Source organism: Amblyomma americanum, chromosome 3 (genome assembly GCF_052857255.1).
Source record: "Amblyomma americanum isolate KBUSLIRL-KWMA chromosome 3, ASM5285725v1, whole genome shotgun sequence".
In the NCBI taxonomy this organism is placed as follows: domain Eukaryota; kingdom Metazoa; phylum Arthropoda; class Arachnida; order Ixodida; family Ixodidae; genus Amblyomma; species Amblyomma americanum.
In genome coordinates, this window is record NC_135499.1 from 217,748,256 (window position 1) to 217,760,717 (window position 12,462).

The following is a 12,462-nucleotide window of genomic DNA, read 5'->3' on the forward strand; positions in this document are numbered from 1 at the left end:
CTCATATTTCTGATGCACATGGAGGAAGCAGCATTGAAGAGGCAATAAATATGTGCATGCCAAGGGCACCGTTCTGCAAGTTTTGGTGTTGAAAGTGTAATTGTTGTGTTACCATTCCTTCATAATGTACACGTTCAAGTATCGATGCATGTGTACTTGCTGGTTTTCTGTGCATGCAGTGCTCTGAGTAAATCATTGTGAAGCTTTAGTAGGCAATGCACACACATGGGTTGTGTATGGCTGTGACCATTGCTGTGCCTCCATCTGCTGAATATTCCGTGGTCTTTGGAGATATCATGTATGTAGGGGTGCAACTAGAAAATAGTTTCTTGACTAATTTCTATCCTTGTATGCTTACTGCCATCCACCGCCTTCAGTGTGGTGCCTTGTGCCAGCACGTTGGACTGCAGTTATCACTGTAAGACTACATCATTAAAGGAACACTGAGGACAACCTAAAAGAATTTTCGTTCTCAGTAAAAATTGGTTCTCTGGCTCTTTTTACGTATGTTAACATTTGTCCAGCAGCGCAAGACTCAATTATGGCTGAGAAAATTGAGTTTAAAAGTTTTTCTGCCACTCAATTTAAACTCTCGATGTGTACACCGAGAAGGACTGGTGGTTGCTATCCTGAGGTGAATGACAGTAGAACATAGCCTCTGGGATCTGCGCCGAAAATGCGGCGTCGATGCATGCACTTTGTACATCGAAAGTTAATGTCTAACTGTTGAAACACCCCTTTTAAAAATTCATGCAAAGGTATAGCACTGTTATTTGCAGGTGTCGAATATCCATTTAGTGTAATGTTCCGTATATCAAATGGTGTGCCATGGGCCTGCATGTGGCTCTTCTTATAACGGCCCTCCCATGGTCACTTTTCACCGGTGGTATCAGGTAGCCTGTGGCCTTCACGCCTGTTCGCAGAAAGAAATGACAAGGGGATTTTGCTGGCATTACAGAGAAAAAAATGAAATTTTAAAAAGCAGAAAAAAGTAAGAAGGCTCTGTGGTTGCAGTAGAGTGCGTAGGAGCTTGGAGGATTTTCGGCATCCCTATCATATCTTTCGGAGAAGATTAGGGGTGCGGCATGTGTTCGACCAGCTCAAACCCCAGGCGAAAAAAACACCATTTTGTCAGTTGGAAAACCCAATTGGACGCAATGGTTTTTAATTTCGAATGGGATAGCATTGTGCTGTTCCTGTAAGCCAGTATGCACACAACTGTGTGACTCCAGAGATCGCCGTTTTGAGGAGCTCAGCAGTGGCAGCCACTTTATACTTAGGAATCTGCTGTTCTCCCTCTCTTCCCTTCGGCTAGTATTCCCGGAGTGCAGGCGCGAAAATTTAGGGCGGGGAGGGGGCCGAGAGAAGGAAGTAGGGGAGCGGAGATAAAGCCCCAAAGCTTCGTATACTGACATCCATCCGGTAGTGGCGGTGAAAAAGTTATTATTGGCGGAGCCCTTATAGTTAAAAATATCAGAGGTGGGCTGGCTCCTGGTCGTGGGTGGTGGCTGGCAGCCCATGTCTGACGGTGACCTCCGCCCACTGCATTAGCCTCAGTCCGTCTTTTTCATTTTCCTGTGCTGCCACCTCGCGTACAACGATGGAGCTCACTGCTGGGTACTGCGCGCCCAACCCGGCCGGATTGAGTGCCGCTGCGGAGCACGTTTTGTTGGAATCTGTCAACGATGGCGTGTCCTGGGCAGTACCTGGAGGATTTCTAGGGTTGACTGATGGCTTGGTGCGAAGTCCGAGGCAGGCTGTAGTGCCCACCGAAGAGCAAATTCTTCAGTATCTCCGATCATCCGGCATGCGATGCGAACACCAGCTGAGCAAGGGCCGCCGCTTCAGAGATGAAGGGTACATTCAGAACATAATGTTCAATGAAATATCCCCGATCAGTGAGGTTGGCGTTTTCCGCTGTATATGCCTGCCATTCATGAAAGGTGGATACTACATCGTGCACGCCATAGTACAGAAAACGACTGGGGACAACAGTTTTCACAAGCAATCGTTGTGCTCAAGCGCTGCAGAATAGCTACACGAGCTATAAAAGCACAAGCGTACTCGCAACAAAGCAGCTCTGCTAGCATTTCACTGTATTTTCCCACAACACACCGCTGCATACGTTAAACAAGCATGCACGTCCATAAAGACGAGCGCGAGAGGCGCACATTAATCCATTCCGGCGATACCACGCAGAGCTCATCATGAATATGATTCGAACACATGCATAACGCACCTTCTTCTGCCTCTTAATACATGGAACATACCCACACGGGGGGATTTATTGGCCAGGGTGTAGTGGCATAAACAAGGAAATTTCCATAGGAGATTATAACAAAATTTTAGCACCATGCGTGAATGCTCTCGTAGCTTCTTTTTCGTTGCCCGCTCCATCGCGCGTTGAAAGCGGCTCACAGCACTTGCCCATTCGGCCTTCTTGCTTGAGAAAGCAAAAAGCGTCGGAACGAAGTCTGGGTGCCGCGGTGACATTCGAGGCCTTCCTGCACATGAATAAAACACTTCGTGATAGACTGCACACGCATTTAAACACAGTGCCTCGTCCGCACCTGTCACAAAGTGATTCCCGCACAGTCTTGACATGCTTGACGGTGCCCAAGGGCGGCACGATCGTCGAGCCGGCGAACTGCTTTTATCCACGCTTCGCGTCGAAGGCTGTCTCGGGAAGCGCTCAGAAAGCGAAAAAATCCGAGTTTACTTCCCTTTACATATTGGGCATAGCTGCCGTATGCAACACATTTCGTAGGTATCGCCAAATGCGTCGCGCTGAACGCCCGACTGCTGCAGCAACGCACCCCGCATAGGAAGCCGGTTTGTTTACACTTCCACGACCGGTCTCGAGTGGAGCGAGCGACCCTTCCAATATGTTTCGCGACACCGCCGCCAGGGGATGAGCGCATGCGCAGTCGCGTTATTCTAGCCCCCATAGTCGCACAGGGACAGAAGAAACACAGAGGATGACGTCACGTCATGCTTCTTCTGTCCCTGTGCTTTAACGCGCTGTCAACAAGAATGGATCATTACCAACCATAGTCGCGTCGTGAAAAAAGGATTGCGAGGCCGTTCTCTAATCCTCTCGTCTTCGCCACGCAGGTGCTCTCGCCACTCATCGTCTGCGTCATGCTCCCTGGCATGTTTTGCGCTCCCTGGTCGAGCGCGATCGAGCATGCGCCCCTGCACGACGCAGCTTACGGAGGTCCCATCAACAAGGCAACCAAAAACGCCCCTTTTCCTGCAATATCGGCTCAAAACAACTGGATCCTCAGACCAGATTGGAAGGCCCCATCGTCAGCGACTACATTCAACGTGTCAACTATAAATGAACAGCGACCGTCACCGGCACTCTGTGGGCTCGGTGGCTGTGCCACAACACAGTTATCTAATCCGCTCGTCCTCGCCATGTAGGTTGGTGGCCATTACAGTCTCTTTTCAAAGAAAACGAGTAACTATTTTTTGGTGCAGCTCCCGAGCCTTGAGTGCTGCCTTGTTATCAGTGTTGAGTGTCTTCACGTTTTTATTCTTTGTTACTGTCGTGTGCTGATATTGAGAGCAACCCCGGTCCTGACAAGCTAGACATTATTCTTGACGAACTAAAAAAGATGTCTTCTACTCAGACCACATTAGTAACTGAAGTGCAGGAGCTTAAGAGCCAACTGCTCTCAATGGACCAAAAAATGGCAGATTTCACCACCCGTCTCAGCACTTTAGAAACTCACTGCGGAAATCTGTCTACAGTGCGCACTGACCTAGAAGCAATCCAAACCACTACGGCCGAAACGACTCGCCTAGTTAGTGTGCTAGAGGCTCGCCTGGAAGACGTTGAAAACCGCTCCCGGCGAAACAACCTAATTTTCTATGGTTTACCTGATACCAACCCCTCTGAAACCTATTCGCAATCCGAAGAAATAATCACTCGCCACTGCTCTCAATACCTTGATATTCAGTTAAGCCCAATCGAAATTGAACGTGCTCACCGCCTCGGAAGACACTCTCAGGATCGGCAACGCCCGATTATCGTCAAATTTACATCCTTCAAAACAAAAGAATCAGTTCTTTCCAAAGGTCCAAAGTTCAAAGATACAGGCTACAGCGTAGGTGAAGATTTTCCGCGCCGCGTCCAGAATTGCCGAAAACAGCTTATAGCTTTCGCTAAGGCAAAGTCTGTGTCTTATTCCCTGCGGTTTAAAACGCTGCATATCGGCCCAAAGCGTTACATTTTTGATGAAAGTTCTGAAACTGTTAAAGAAATATCTTAACAATCAACTCACCCCTGCCGGCCACCGCATTATTCCCCACCTACTCCTCGTGCCAACTTTTCCCTATCGGTTATCTTTACTAACATCCGCAGCTTCTTGCCGAAACGCGATATCGTGTCAAACCTTATTTCATCATCAGGCAGCGATCTACTTGTATTAACCGAAACGTGGTTGAACAGCGATATAAATGACTCAGAGATCTTGTTTGATTTGCCAAATTTTCGTCTTTTTCGCGCCGATAGGAAAGAAGCCCGCGGAGGGGGAGTTCTAATTGCCGTCAACGAACAGTTATCATGCTCCGTCATCAATGTCTGCTCGGACTTGGAAATACTATGGCTCATGTGCCGTGCTTCACCCCTGTCACTTCTAATTGGGTGTGCTATAGACCACCTCGAAGTAGCCCCGACTTTCCTCGCAAGCTTCACAATATCCTAAGTCAACTGGTTTCAAAGCACCCTAAGGCACATATCCTCCTATTTGGGGATTTCAACTACCCCAATATCGACTGGAATAGTCAACCTCAGCCCATGGTCAGTCAGGAAGAGTCGAGAGAATTCCTTGATGTCTGTCTTAATTTTAATTTGACCCAATTAGTATCTGAACCAACACGTGTCGCAGGAGAAGCAGCTAACACTCTAGACCTCATTCTGACCACTCATCCAGATAGCTTAGAATCCCTTACGTACCTCCGCGAAATCAGCGACCATAAAGTAATTCATGCCACTTTCAGCTTTACACCTGTGTTAAAAGAACCTTCCCGGAAAACTATTATGCTCTACGACAAGGGAAACTACGAAGCAATCAGCAATGAATTAAACAACTTCTTGTCAATGTTTGGAACATCCTTTAATAGCAGAAGTGTAAATGAAAACTGGACACTCTTCAAACATAAAATAGCTGAAGTAACCAATAAATATATCCCGACGTGCAGTTTTAGGAAGCGTAATCAGAAGCCGTGGTTCACCAAAACACTAAAAAGACTCGAAAATAAGAAAAAACGCGCATTTCGTACAGCGAAGCGACAAGGAAACCCAAATGCGTGGGTAAAATACCATGAAGTGGAACACTTGTACTTGGCCGCGATTGTTAAAGCTAAGCGCTCCTTCTACGAAGTCGACCTACCAAAAATGATAATCGATAACCCCAAGAAATTCTGGAAAGTGATAAACCCAAAAGAAACGCGCACTATCACCCTCACTAACAATGCCGGTGTTACAATGACTGATACCGAATGTGCAAACACATTTAACACTGCTTTTTCAGAAGAGCAAGGTTCCGGGCTAGTTGGTAATGCATTTAAGGGAAGAAACAGCGCAATGAAACACGGACACACGAAGAACGGACACACACGAGCGCTGACTCACAACTGAAATTTATTTTGAAGAAAAGATGCTTAAATAGGAGACATGCGAGGGTGCTTAACAGGGCTGCTGCAGCGATAACCGCCAATCAGTGTGGTCGCGTCACAAAATTTCAAAAACAGCAACGAATGAAGTAAGTGATAAAAAACGGTGTAAAGGGCCGCAAAAAGGTGGTCAGGTGACAGTAACAATAACAAGACCAATTGGAGGGGGGCATTAAAACCACGAGGGACACAGATGTGAAAATACAGGTGAAACATAAAAATGAAAGACGTACAAGCTTTAAAAGCGTGCCCAAAAAGGGGGGGGGGGGGGCGGAGATAAAAGCGTTAAAATCTTAAGACGCAGCGAAGGATAAAACAAGATAAAGGCACTACCAACAAGAGATCACAGAATCATTAGGCTATAGGTTGCACAAGAAAACTTAAGTGTTCATCAGGCCACCCAGAAAATTTAGCTCTTTTTCCGACAAGGAGAGCGATTAAAGTCCCCTGACTTTAATCGCTGCACCACTATCGGCCGAGGACGAGATAGGTTGACGAGGGAAATCCTAGAAGCCCTCCAAATTCATCAAGCTGGTGAACAATGCGTGAGCACCGCATCCCTCTCCTTGTCGGAAAAAGAGCTAAATTTTCTGGGTGGCCTGATGAACACTTAAGTTTTCTTGTGCAACCTATAGCCTAATGATTCTGTGATCTCTTGTTGGTAGTGCCTTTGTCTTGTTTTATCCTTCGCTGCGCCTTAAGATTTTAACGCTTTTATCTCCCCCCCCCCCCTTTTTTGGGCACGCTTTTAAAGCTTGTACGTCTTTCATTTTTATGTTTCACCTGTATTTTCACATCTGTGTCCCTCATGGTTTTAATGCTCCCCCCCCCATTGGTCTTGTTATTGTTACTGTCACCTGACCACCTTTTTGCGGCCCTTTACACCGTTTTTTATCACTTACTTCATTCGTTGCTGTTTTTGAAATTTTGTGACGCGACCACACTGATTGGCGGTTATCGCTGCAGCAGCCCTGTTAAGCACCCTCGCATGTCTCCTATTTAAGCATCTTTTCTTCAAAATAAATTTCAATTGTGAGTCAGCGCTCGTGTGTGTCCGTTCTTCGTGTGTCCGTGTTTCATTGCGCTGTTTCTTCCCTTAACTGCTTTTTCGTCCGTTTTTATTGACGAATCCGAATTGCCCTGTTCTACACTACCACTTGTTATCACCACAGCCATGGAACCCATAACTTTCAACTGTAGCGGAATTTCATGCATAATTGATAAAATAAAGAACTCATCCGCTACCGGCATAGATGATATAAACTCAAAAATTTTAAAGAACGCTAAACTAGCTTGCTCCAGTATCCTTTGTGCACTGTTTACGCAATCATTGTCTGAAGGAACCATACCTGACGACTGGAAAGTGGGGAAGGTCGTTCCCATCCACAAAACAGGTACTACTGATTCACCTCTTAATTATCGCCCTATTTCATTAACAAGTGTACCCTGCAAATTAATGGAACATGTCATTTACAGCCAAATCATACAATTCCTAGATTCCAATCACTTCTTCCATCCGTCCCAGCATGGATTTCGGAAAGGTTTTTCCTGCGAAACTCAGCTAGCCATTTTTCTTCATGACATTCACGCCAACCTTGACACTAACCTACAAACTGATGCCATATTCCTAGACTTTGCTAAGGCTTTCGACAAAGTACCTCATCAACGCTTGCTTCTCAAACTCTCTCAGCTGAACCTAGATCCAAACATCATCGCGTGGATTAAAGAATTCCTCACGCATCGTTCTCAGTCTGTCTTCATTAATAATCAGCCCTCCCACCCGCTTCCAGTAACCTCCGGCGTCCCGCAGGGTTCCGTTCTCGGTCCTTTGTTATTCCTTATTTACATTAACGACCTACCCCAGCATGTATCTTGTCATATCCGTCTGTTTGCTGATGACTGTGTTATTTATCGTTCAGTCACTAACCCTTCTGACCAAGAATCCCTACAGGCTGACCTAAACCATGTGCAAAACTGGTGTTTGCAGCGGCTGATGACACTCAACCCTAACAAATGTAAGTATATGTCTTTTCACCGCCGCCGAAATCCTTTTGTTTTCCAGTACACAATTTCTAACTCCTCTGTCGACCTCGTCCAGTCGTACAAATACTTAGGTATCACCATTTCTAATGATTTATCCTGGCGTCTGCATGTGACTAACCTGATATCATCAGCTAATAAAACACTTGGCTTCTTGAAACGTCACCTGCGGGATGCCCCTCAACATGTAAGACTACAAGCATACATTTCACTCATCAGAACTAAACTGGAATTCGCATCGGCCATCTGGAACCCTCACCAAGCATATCTAACAAACGCCCTCGAAGCTGTGCAGAACAGGGCCACCAGATTCATTCATTCCTCGTATTCATACGACGTTAGCATATCATCTCTAAAATTGCAATCAGGGCTATCTAATCTTTCTGCTCGCCGTCGCACTGCCAGTCTCGTCTTATTTCACAAGTTTTTTTATTCGCCACTCAGACAAGAACCCTACATCTGCGCACCCCCGCCGCGCAGATCCCATCGCATCAGTCACCCTCTTCAAGTTTTGCGCCCACGTGCCCGTACCACTGTTTTCTCTAATTCATTTTTTTGCCGAGTAGCAGCTGACTGGAACGGCCTTCCCCACGATATCGCTGCCATCACCTGCCCTGGAACATTCATGACTGCATTGAACACCTGTACTTCATAAAAACCCACCCCTTATGTAACACCCCGCAAGGGGTCTTTAAGGAAAATAAAGTGATGATGTGATGTAACTAGCGACTACGGCCTCCGACTCCCCCCCCCCCCCCCCCCCCCCGGTCCGCGAGTGGCCCTTGGGGCGCAGTAGTTGCAGTTGGCGGCAGATGAACATCATCATCAGCTTGACTACGCTCACTGCAGGGGGCAAAGGCCTGTATATAGCTCGCCCATGTCTCTCCAATTAACCGTCTTTTGCCAGCTGCGCCCACCATTTGCCTGCAATCTTCATCTCATCCGCCCACCTAACCTTGTGCCGCCCCCTATTACGCTTGCCTTCTCTTGGAATCCGCTCCATTACCATTAAGAACCAGCAGTTATCTTGCCTTCGCATTACATGCCCTACCCAAGCCCATTTCTTCCTCTTGATTTCGACTAGGCTGTCATTAACCCGCGTTAATGACATGGCTCTCGGGGCCCCACAGAGGGAACATTCGGGGATGTGAGTAGAAGGGAAGAAAAGCGCAAGTAGCGCTGGGAAAGGAAAGGTGCGAGCCTGGAGTTGTCGCCAGGTCGTCTGTTGTTTTGTCAGGGATATGTGTGGCAGGGGGTAAAGTTAACGTTCTACGCGGACCGCGGTAGTGCAGCGAGATGTCGTGATCTGTGATCAGCCGGTCTCTCGCGCTGCCTGGGTCTTCGGTAGGCGCCGCTCGGTTGACGTATGCTCGAGCAGCGGAATGGGCCGGTACCGAGACTATTTGGATGGGGCGAGGTGGTTGGGAGTTGGAGGTGATAATTTTATAGGCGGCAGCATGTATCTTCCCGCGGACAAAATTTTGAATGGCGGTTTTGGAATCGCTCAAAAGTGGCCGTGGAAGAAACTAGACTTCTCCAACTGATTTCTAACTATACTTCTCCTGTGCCAGCGACCTTTGCCCTGTCCACGCGAATTTTCCGATCTTATAACCAACTAGATTACTTGCCGGCGCGGTGGCTCAGTGGAGGGCACTCGGCTGTTGAGCCGGACTTCGCGAATTCGAACCCGCGGCGACCACTTTTCGATGGAAGCGAAAACGCAAAAGGTGCCCGTGCGCTTTGCAATGTCACAGCATGCTAAGGACCCCCGGGTGGTCGAAATTATTCCGGAGCCCTCCACTACGTATGGAACCTCTTTCTCGCGTCTTTCGCTCCCACATTCCTTTCTTACGGCGCAGTTCAGCAGGCGTCCACCGAGATGCGAGGCAGATACTGCACCATTACCTTTCCTCAAAAACCAATTTTAAATTTTTCATGTGCTCTCGGCTACTGATCCGGAGTTCCCGGGTTCAAACCCGACCGCGGCGGCCGCGTTTCGATGGAGGCGAAACACTATAAGGCGCCAGTGTGTTGTGCGATGTTAGTGCACGATAAAGATTCCCAGGTGGTCGAAATTATTCCGGAGCCCTCCACTACGGCACCTCTTCTTTCACTCCCTCCTTTATCCCTTCCCTTAAGGCGCGATTCAGGTGTCAGCCGACATGTGAGACATACTGCGTCATTTCCTTTCCTCAAAAGCCAGTTTACATTTTTTTTAATTTTTTTCATCTTCCTTCCCCTACTCCGCTCCCTCTTGCGCTTCTCTCCCGCAAGCGTAGCTTCTGCATCAGGCGGCATATCCAACGTGCGTCTTGCCAACTTCGTTTCTACCTTGGTCCAGCAGCTGTGCTATAGCCTACCGGCGAACGTAATGGGCGCTGCTCCGCAGAGCCATGATGGGGCGCCATACTGCCGACTTTACTCTGCGAAGGCTCATCGGACCAAAAACGACTTGATGTGGCGGTGGTGGTGGATCCTTTGGGATATATATTTGGGAGGGGATACTGGACGCAGGTCGCAAGGGCTGCTGAGGTCGCCCCGAGGAAGGAAAGGACGAGTTCCTGAGCAGTGCGCGCGCTCGCCCGCCAGCGGAGAAATTGGTTTTTGAGTAAAGGAATTGAATTGTCTCACACCTCGGCGGACACCTGAACTGCGCCGTAAGGGAAGGGATAGGACAGACTGAGAGAATACAGGAAGAGGTGCCGTAGTGGAGGGCTCGGGAATAATTTCCAAACTGAATTTTCGCCTTCTACAAAGAATACTCCAAAATGCTGTTGGCCATTCCCATTAGGGCCCGTGTACTGTGCGATGTCAGTGCACGTTAAAGATCCCCAGGTGGTCGAAATTATTCCGGAGCCCTCCACTACGGGCACCTATCTTTGTTCTTTCACTCCCTCCTTTATCCCTTCCCTTACGGCGCGGTTCGGGTGTCCAACGATATACGAGACAGACACTGCGCCGTGTCCTTTCCCCAAAAACCAACTGTCGTGCGCGGCTGGCTTGGACACATTAGGAGACCCAAGTAATCACGTACGGAACGCCGCCTGTGTGTGTACAAGAGTGCGTACCCTGTGATCCATTTCCTTTTGACTCCACATGGAACTAATTAGTCAAGCGGACGGCGACGGAGGGGAGTTCGGGGTGCGCAGGCGACCCAGCTTGGCCGGGCACCATTGTTCACAGACCCGCTCCGAGAAGCAGCAACGAAGACGCGCGACGCCTTTCATCCCTACCGCGGCGACGCTGCCCAAGGCCATGACCCAGGCGGCGGTCGTTCAGTGTGTGGCTAGGAGGCAATTTTGGAGACGCGTTCCTCATGTTCACTGTGAGCGCTTATCAGCTCCATATGACTGCCAGGCACTTCCTGTGCACGTGGGGGCATCAAGAAGAATTGGGGAGCGGTGAGTGGCCCGTCGGGGACGGCTTTCGACAATCTGTGCGGTCCTCGCATGCTCTTTAAGCGAATAAATATGCCGCCCCGCGGGGGAGGATGGAGTGATCCGAGAGGGGAATTGTTAGTATTCGTGACAATGACCTGTCTCCTCTCCCCAATCTTTAATTGGGCGTGTTTTACTCTCCTCTGTCTCGTTTTCAATGTGTTTTCCTTTCCCATGTGGTTTATTGGATGTGTTTTCCTTTCCCCGGTCCTTGATTGGATGCGTGCTTGTGTTTTGACCTAATTGGTTGGTGTCCCCACTGAAGGCGGGGACTTAGGGATTAAAAGAAGACGTTTTGGTGGGACCGGGGGTTGATTTCGTGTGGTCACTCTGCGGATCAATCACTATGTACATAGTTGTTCTCCTTCTGGTACCTTCCGTTCTGTCTTAACTATTTTATTTGTGATTAAACAGTTTACTTCCTGAAGTTCCACGAGTAATGTGACTGAGCAAGTTTAGAACCTCAAGACGTCGGCATCCAACAACGTCGACCTTTCCCCTTCGGGCTGACATCAAAGAAGAGAAAGGGGTAAAAGGAACTCAACTGGCGCAGTCGACAGGATTGCGTCGTCTTCCTACTCGAGGCAACTGAAGGAGGGCGGAAGTACAAGGCGGCGGACGAGCTATAGCGTGGCACGTCCAGAGGAGAAAACTTCAAGAGTGACAGCTGGTCAACGCCGACGTGACGCTGAAGGTTCAAGTCAGCGGGCAGCTGAAGGAACCAGGTGACCAGAGTCAAGGAGGGCGCTGCTGATCAGGAGGAGCCGACGACGACGCGGATCAAGGAGACGAGTTCCAACCGGGACCGTGCGGCGCAGCGACCAACTTCCGGGCCAGTCTTCCATGCTGGGGCACCGGCAGCCTCGTAAAGCGGAACTTCGGTAGCCAGGCGAGTACCTTTCTGTTTCTGTCGGGCTTGTGCTTATGCCAAAGCCTTGGGTTTTGAGGAGCGACAGTGTTAAACAGGAAGAGATGGAGAACGGGGCAGGAAACGGAGAGTTGGTAGCCGCGAGTCATGCAGCTGAGGGTCCGACGCACCCTCCGACAGTTAGCGCGCCGGTGCAACAAATGACCGAGTTGCAAGTGCAATTACGAATTGCTGAACTAGCGGTGGAAAAGGAGCGGTCGGCTTTGGAGAATACAAGGCTGAATCTTAAGCAGAGCGCAACAGCGAGTGGGCTTGGTGAGAGAGCAGGAGCGAGCGGGAGAGTTGACAAGGACAGAAGGTTGAAATTCCCTAACCTTACGAAAGGTGTCCTCACGCCGATGCCGCTTTAAGAAGACCTGGTGCCGGGATGGTTCG